General features: G+C 39.4%; 1 pseudogene; it reads right to left on the bottom strand.

Moving 5' to 3' along the window:
- Positions 1-7,369: 7,369 nt before the first annotated feature.
- Positions 7,370-7,915, bottom strand: LOC130867967 (60S ribosomal protein L6-like; annotated as a pseudogene).
- Positions 7,916-8,800: the final 885 nt, after the last annotated feature.

Raw genomic sequence — 8,800 nt, 5'->3', positions numbered from 1 at the left:
AGCTACATTGGCAATTCCAAAGGAAATGGACAGATATCCTGATTCATACTATATACCAAAATTATACCAACATGAAATAAATAAACTGATAATTACAGAACAACAATGAGGCAGTAATAAATTATGCAACTTGATTCAAAAATTAAAAGGAAGGAAGAAAGAATAGAAAAAGAATCACAGAAGATTAATTCATCATAGAATTCTGTAAAAACTTCAGAGAAAAACTGATACTGAAACTATTTAAAGTAATTCTTGATATGAAAAGAAAGTGAGTCATCTAGATGAAGACACAAAAATGAAAGTAAAGACATATATGGTCATTTTGATTTTTATTAATTTTTTCCTTTCACATGATATACCTCACTTAGTATAGTGCATTCTCATCCCCTGAACCCCTAAAATCCTGAACCATTTTTCTAATAATATTCTCTCTCTCTCTCTCTCTCTCTCTCTCTCTCTCTCTCTCTCTCTCTCTCCCTACCTGTGTGTATGTGCCCTTCCCTACCTCTCTCTGTTCATTTTTATTTGTTCATTTCTATTTGTTCATTGTCTCTTTGTTCATTTCTATTTAATTTTTTTTTTTGGTCCACCAAGGTTAACTAGGGCCATCTGTGAGAATGTGGGTTTGGAGCTGTGTGTTATGAAACCACAAAACAATCCCACACCAGCTAAGAATTGTGGATAATAAAAAGGGTTATTTATTTGACGGGGGAAAAATTTACAGATCACCGTCCCAAACAACAGTCCTCTCATCACAAACAGGAAACAGAGAGTCTGGCAGCTGGAATAGGAGCTGGAAGCAAGAGAGAGAAATGCACATGGTTCTCACTGCTTTTTAAAGTATAAGAGACCACAACCCAGCGGGCTGGTATTAAAGGTTATTGACTGAAGGAGCAGAATGAGCTCCCACAGCACCCCCCCTTTTTGTTTAAATAAGAGAGTTCCAAACCCAATACAAAACTATATACACTAGGAACAGATATCAAGTATAATTAGAATTAGATCCAGTATAAACAATATTAAGCAAGGAACATATGCTAAAAGTTTTAATAAACATTCCATCCTATGGAGTCTAAGTCTTGTATAGGAAATCATAAGAGTACAGTAACTATGACTATCCAATCTTCAACCCCATCAAATATCTGAAAAGGGAGATAATATTACTTGAGCAGGCAAGAAGTACAATCAAGTAGCTTCCAAAATGAGCAATATATGATGGAGACAATTGGCTACCTGAGCAACTGTCCAAAGTCTCATTGTGCAATATTGAAGCAACCAATTTTGGCTAAGGCCTGGTGTAACTAACACGCCATTTTCAGAGGCAGGGAATTTTTCAAAACCATTTTACCCTGTTTTGGCACTATTTGACAGTTCTGCTTATCCATTTCTGGATACTATGTAACTTGTCAGTGGTTGAGGCATTGTCAGTTCCTTGCCCAAAGACCAGTTTTGTCAAGAAGAAAACAAGGTCCAAGTGGAGCGTCTTCAGTGCTCAACATTCTCTGGGGAATAGATTGGTGCTGTCAGGAGCAATCATGTCTCATGTCAACAGAACCCTGAGTTATTTAAATGCCGTGTTCCACAGATCCTTGAAGTGGTTGAAGAATACCTATCTAGGCAGAATACCATCTCTATTTATCTAAAGAGCCTAATTGATATAACTGTATGTACAACAAACATGAACAACTATTGACCTATAATAATATGAAAATATAGCCAGGGAACAGAGCAGGGACACTCCGCGACCCTCTTCACTCCCCAGTCATTCAACAGGGGCTGCTACCCTCTGCTGGGGCCTATCTCTCCCTAACCCATCCCAGTTTGCACCCAGGAATCCCTTCCCTTCTTCCTCCCTTCTGCGGGGCCAAGGGATCCACCAGCTCAGCCTGTTTGGGCGCTGGGATGGGGTGCTGAGGGCAAAGGGGCCAGAGGGAATTGCTTTGCTTCAATAGCCTGTCTGCAGCAAGGTAGGCTCTACCTTAGCAAGGTTCCTGGTCACCAAAGGAACCTGATCCTGTTCCATAAGATCCATAGGATAGCATTTGAAGGAAGAGATGGGCAGGCGCCAAGGCTAGAATTCCTCCATCAATCTGAAAAACAACATGAAAATACCAGAACCCAGTGATCAGACAACAGGTCTTGAACACCCTAATCCAGAAGAAGGGGAAAAAATTGACATTATGAAAGTGATAGAGTCCCTTAAACAGCATGAAAAAAAAACACCCTTATAGAAATGGATGAGAAGTATAACAAAAAGTTTGAAGAAATGAATAAATACGTAAATGATACCCTGGGAAACCAAGAAAAAACAATCAAACAGGTAATGGAAACAGTTCAAGAATTGAAAACTGAAATGGAGGCAAGGAAGAAAACACAAACCGAGGGCTGACTGGATATGGAAAATCTAGGGCAACAAACAGAGACTATAGAAACAAGCATAACTAACAGAATACAAGAGATAACAGAGACTATAGAAACAAGCATAACTAACAGAATACAAGAGATAGAAGAAAGAATGTCAGACTCTGAAGACACCATTGAGAAAATAAATACACTGATCAAAGAAAACAGCAAATCCAACAAATTCTCATCACAAAACATTCAGGAAATATGGGACACCATAAAAAGACCAAACCTAAGAATAATAGGGATAGAAAAAGGAGAAGAATTACAGCTCAAAGGCCCAGAAAATTTATTTAACAAAATTATGAAAGAAAACTTTCCCAACATAAAGAAAGATATTATTATGAATATTCAAGAAGCATACAGAACACCAAATAGACTGGATCAAAAAAAATATCCCCTCGCCATATAATAATCAAAACACAAAACATACAGATTAAAGAAAAAATATTAAGAGCTGCAAAGGAAAAAGGTCAAGTTACTTATAAAGGTAAACCTATCAGACTTACACCTGACTTCTCTATGGAAACTATGAAAGCCAGAAGGTCCCAGATAGATGCACTGCAGAAACTAAGAGACCATGGATACAAGCCCAGACTACTATACCCAGCCAAGCTATCATTCACTATCAATGGAGAAAACAAAATATTCCAGGATAAGAACAAATTTTAAAAATATGTAGCCACAAACCCAGCCTTACAGAAAGTAATAGAAGGGAAATCACAACCGAAGGAATCCAACATTGCAAATACTGCCTATAATAACTCAGACAACTAACAACCCTTTACCAGCACAACTCAAAGAAGGGAAACACACAAATTCAACTACCAAAAAAATAATAACCAGAGTCAACAACCACTGGTCATTAATATCACTTAATATCAATGGACTCAATTCACCTATAAAAAGGTACAGGCTAAGAGATTGGATACGAAAACAGGATCCAACATTCTGCTGTTTAAAAGAAACACACCTCAACCACAAAGATAGACATCTACTCAGAGTAAAGGGCTGGGAAAAGGTTTTTCAAGCAAATGGACCTAAGAAACAAGCGGGGTGGCCATACTAATTTCTAACAAATCTGACTTCAAACTAAAATTAATCAGAAGAGATAGAGATGGTCATTTTATACTCATAACAGGAACAATTCACCAAGATGAAGTCTCATCCCACTTATGTAAAAGAAACATTACTAGAACTCAAGGCAGACATCAAACCTCACACACTAATATTAGGAGACTACAACACACCTCTCTCACCAATGGACAGGTCAATCAGACAGAAACCTAATAGAGAAATAAGAGAATTAATGGTGGTAATGAAGCAAATGGACTTAACAGACATGTATAGGACATTCCACCCAAATAGGAAAGAATACACCTTCTTCTCTGCAGCTCATGGAACCTTCTCGAAAATTGACCACATACTCAGTAACAAAGCAAACCTCCACAGATACAAAAGAATTTTAGTGACCACATGTGTTTTATCGGATCACCATGGATTAAAGTTAGAATTCAACAATGAGGCTACCCTCAGAAAGCCGACAAACTCATGGAAACTGAACAGTCAACTGCTGAACCACACCTGGGTCAAGGAAGAAATAAAAAAAGAAATTAAAGTCTTCCTTTAATGAAAATAAAGAGACAACATACTCAAACCTATGGGACATGATGAAAGCAGTGCTAAAAGGAAAGTTCATAACACTAAGTGCCCACTTAAAGAAAACGGAGAAAGCATACATTGGAGACTTAACAGCAAACCTAAAAGCTCAAGAAAAAAAAAAGAAGCAGACTCACCCAGGAGGAGTAGAAGACTGGAAATAATCAAACTAAGGGTTGAAATCAACAAAATAGAAACACAGAAAACAATCCAAAGAATCAATGAAACAAAAAGTTGGTTCTTAGAGAAAATCAACAAGATCGACAAACCCCTATCCAAACTAATCAAACGGCAGAGAGAGAATTTGCAAATAAATAAGATCAGAAATGAAAAGGGGGACATAACCACAGACACAGAGGAAATTCAGAGAATCTTTAGATCTTACTAAAAAAACCCTGTATGCCACAAAACTGGAAAATGCAAAAGAAATGGACATCTTTTTAGATAAGTACTATATACCAAAGTTAAACCAAGACCAGATGAACAATCTAAATAGACCTGTTAGTCGCGAAGAATTAGAAACTGTTATCAAAAACCTCCCTTCCAAAAACAGCCCAGGACCAGATGGATCAATGCAGAATTCTACCAGAACTTCCAAGAAGAGCTAATACCTATACTTCTTAATGTATTTCACAGTATAGAAACTGAAGAGTCGTTGCCAAATTCCATTTATGAAGCTACAGTTACCCTGATACCAAAACCACACAAAGACCCAACCAAGAAAGAGAACTACAGGCCTATCTCACTCATGAACATCAACGCAAAAATTCTCAATAAAATACTGGCAAACCATTTGTGGTGGGAATGCAAACTTGTGCAACCACTCTGGAAAGCAGTGTGGCGGTTTCTCAGGAAATTCGGGATCAACCTACCCCTGGACCCAGCAATACCACTCTTGGGAATATACCCAAGGGATGCCCTATCATACAACAAAAGTATATGCTCAACTATGTTCATAGTAGCATTGTTTGTAATAGTCAGAACCTGGAAACAACCTAGATGCCCTTCAATGGGAGAATAGATGAAGAAAGTATGGAATATATACATATTAGAGTACTACTCAGCAGTAAAAAACAATGACTTCTTGAGTTTTGCATGCAAATGGATGGAAATAGAAAACACTATCCTGAGTGAGATAAGCCAGACCCAAAAATAGGAACATGGGATGTACTCACTCATATTTGGTTTCTGGCCATAAATAAAGGACATTGAGCCTATAATTCGTGATCCTAGAAAAACTAAATAAGAAGGTGAACCCAAAGAAAAACATATAGGCATCCTCCTGAATATTAACCTTCATCAGGCGATGAAAGGAGACAGAGGCAGAGACCCACATTGGAGCACCGGACAGAAATCGCAAGGTCCAAATCAGGAGCAGAAGAGAGAGCAAGAGCAAGGAATTCAGGACCGCGAGGGGTGCACCCACACACTGAGACAATGGGGATATTCTATTGGGAACTCACCAAGGTCAGCTGGCCTGCGTCTGATAAAGCATGGGATAAAACCGGACTTGCTGAACATAGCGGACAATGAGGACTACTGAGAACTCAAGAACAATGGCAATGGGTTTTTTGATCCTACTGCACGTACTGGCTTTGTGGGAGCCTAGGCAGTTTGGATGCTCACCTTAATAGACCTGGATGGAAGTGGGTGGTCCTTGGACTTCCCACAGGGCAGGGAACCCTGATTGCTCTTCGGGCTGACAAGGGAGGGGGACTTTACTGGGGGGGGAAATGGAAGGCGGTGGTGGGGAGGAGGCAGAAATCTTTAATAAATAAATAAATAAATAAATAAATAAATAAATAAATAAATAAATAAAAAATAGAACATAATCATGATGGGCCTTTGCTGAGCCTTTTTAGTCCATTCCCTAGAAAGCAGACAAAAGTTTTTTTTTCCAAATGCTAATCTGATCATGTCATTGTTCGGTTTTTGTGGTTTACATATGCATGTTGTTTAATACATATTCATCGGAAGAAAAAAAATACTGGCAAACCGAATCCAAGAACATATTAGAAAAATTATCCATTATGATCAAGTAGGCTTCGTCCCAGAGATGCAGGGCTGGTTCAACATACGCAAATCTATCAATGTAATCCATCATATAAATAAACTGAAAGAAAAAACCATATGATCATTTCATTAGATGCTGAAAAAGCATTTGACAAAATTCAACATCCCTTTATGATAAAGGTCTTGAGAAAGTAGGGATACAAGGGTCATATCTAAATATAATAAAAGCTATTTACAGCAAGCCGACAGCTAACATCAAATTAAATGGAGAGATATTCAAAGCCATCCCACTAAAATCAGGAACACGACAAGGCTGTCCACTCTCTCCATACCTCTTCAATATAGTGCTTGAAGTTCTATCAATAGCAATAAGACAACATAAGGGGATCAAGGGGATTCAAACTGGAAAGGAAGAAGTTAAACTGTCGTTATTTGCAGATGATATGATAGTATACATAAGCGACCCAAAAACTCTACCAAAGAACTCCTACAGCTGATAAACACCTTTGGTAATGTGACAGGATACAAGATCAACTCCAAAAAATCAGTTGCCCTCCTATACTCCCAAGGTCCAAATGAGGAACAGAAGGAGGGAGAACATGAGCAAGGAAGTCAAGACGGCAAGAGGGGCACCTACCCACTGAGATGGGGGGGCTGATCTAATGGAAGCTCACCAAGGCCAGCTGGACTGGGACTGAATAAGCATGGGATAAAACCGGACTCACTGAATATGGTGGACAATGAGGGATGCTGAGAAGCCAAGGACAATGGCACTGGGTTTTGATCCTACTGCACGTACTGGCTTTGTGGAGCCTAGGCTGTTTGGATGCTCACCTTCCTAGACCTGGATGGAGCGGGGAGGACTTTGGACTTCCCACAGGGGCAGGGAACCCTGACTGCTCTTTGGACAGGAGAGGGAGGGGGAGGAAAGTGGTGTGTGGGGAGTGGGGGGAGGGGGAGGGAAAAGGGAGGCAGGGAGGAGGCAGAAATTTTCAATTAAAAAAATTTAATAAAAAAAATAATAATATGAAAATATACCCTAAAAGCTGTATCAATATACAAAATGTCCTAAACCAAGGTAGAAGTGTGTATATATACACAATCTGACAAAATAATTTTGTATACATGTACAAATAATGTAAACAAAAGTAACAAATATTATTTGAAGTTGTATCAATATACAAAAACTATACCAATGTAAATTATTCATAAATAATAGCTCTCAAGTATTCACTCTCTTACCCACTATTACCCTTTTTGACACATGAAGCTGTTTAATTAGGTTGTTAGCGATTTAGGAAACCAGTTTGTGAGGATACATTCCGTTTGTCAGAGAGAACTGAGAGCACAGGTAGCCCTGCAGCTGAGGAACAGCTTTGATCTTTGGCAGAATCTGAGAGTCCACGGCTCTATGATCAGCCTTGCGCTGCTCTGTGATCTCATATTTCTCCTTCTCTGTGTCAAAGATCTTGCCCTCCTGATGCCTGGGCTTACGCAGCTCCTTTTTCTTGAAGTAAGCATCAGTCAGGTGTTTGGGGATTTTAACTGTGCTGATATCAACTTTTGTAGAGGTGGCGATGACAAACTTCTGGTGTGTTCTTCTCAGAGGAATCTGTTGAGGGCAAGAGGTCCTGTCACAGCAGTAAACCACTGCCCAGCTGCTTCAGGAAAACCACTCTCTTGCCCCTGTGGCGCCCAGTAAGGATGATGGGGACAGTCCCAGGAGTGATGCTGGCACGCAGGCGTCTCACGTGCTGACTGGGGGCTTTTTGCCATGGCTCAGCAGCTTCTGAGGCACATCTTCAGTAATATAATACCTGGGCATTTTTTGAAGCTTAACCACCCGGGTACCACCATTCTTGTCACCACCAACTGGTTTTGTGACAGTAGCAAGGACTTTCTCCTTTTTTTTTTTTTTCTTCTTTTTAACCTTGGTGTTTCCAGCTACATAAGCCCCGGCACTCTGTAGGCTCAACAGAAAAGATACAACTAAAGACAGTGAATTCCCTTCTCCTAAAATCTTTCCATAGCCACAGTTGAAAGGTAAAGAGTCAGGCCCTGTGAGACTCTCCCCTTCCTAGACTGATTGGGCTAGAGCTAATCTTGAGTGAGGCCAGTGCAGGTGAATATAGTTGCTCTGGGTTACTGATTACTATAGTTGTGTGGAGTCTGGAGAATGGCATGTCATGGCCATGTCCCCTCTTTCCATTCTTATTGCCTTCCCACATCCTTTTCCTCAATATTCCCAGAGCCATAGATGGCATGGTATAGCTTATTTTTTTAAGACTGTTACAATATACATTGCTTATTTTCTTCATTAGGAACAACAAGTTTCTGCATTTACCACTGCATTTTTTAAAAACTAAATTTTCTATGTTTTCTCTAAAAACACCTTTTAAATGGTTTTTGGAAGACAAAGATTCTTGAGAGCCAGCAAAATGGCAATGCTGCCATGTAGCAGTTAAAGCAGTGCAGCACATATTGAATTCAGCCCTGGGCTATTAATGGACTGGCTGACCACTGGCTCCTAAGACACCTATTTCCTTTCAAAATCCTAAGTTCCTGAAATGTCTTCCCCCAAGTCAATATTGCTAATATTGTAACTAGAGATACTTATCTTGTGATTACGGAGGTCTATGAGGGAAAAATAAAGATGGCTTTTTAGGGCCACTTCATTTGCATAATGGCAAAATGATTATCCTGTTTCCCAGTTAAGATTTCCATG

Source organism: Chionomys nivalis, chromosome 2, assembly GCF_950005125.1.
Source record: "Chionomys nivalis chromosome 2, mChiNiv1.1, whole genome shotgun sequence".
NCBI lineage: Eukaryota > Metazoa > Chordata > Mammalia > Rodentia > Cricetidae > Chionomys > Chionomys nivalis.
This window is presented reverse-complemented; position numbering and strand designations above follow the sequence as displayed.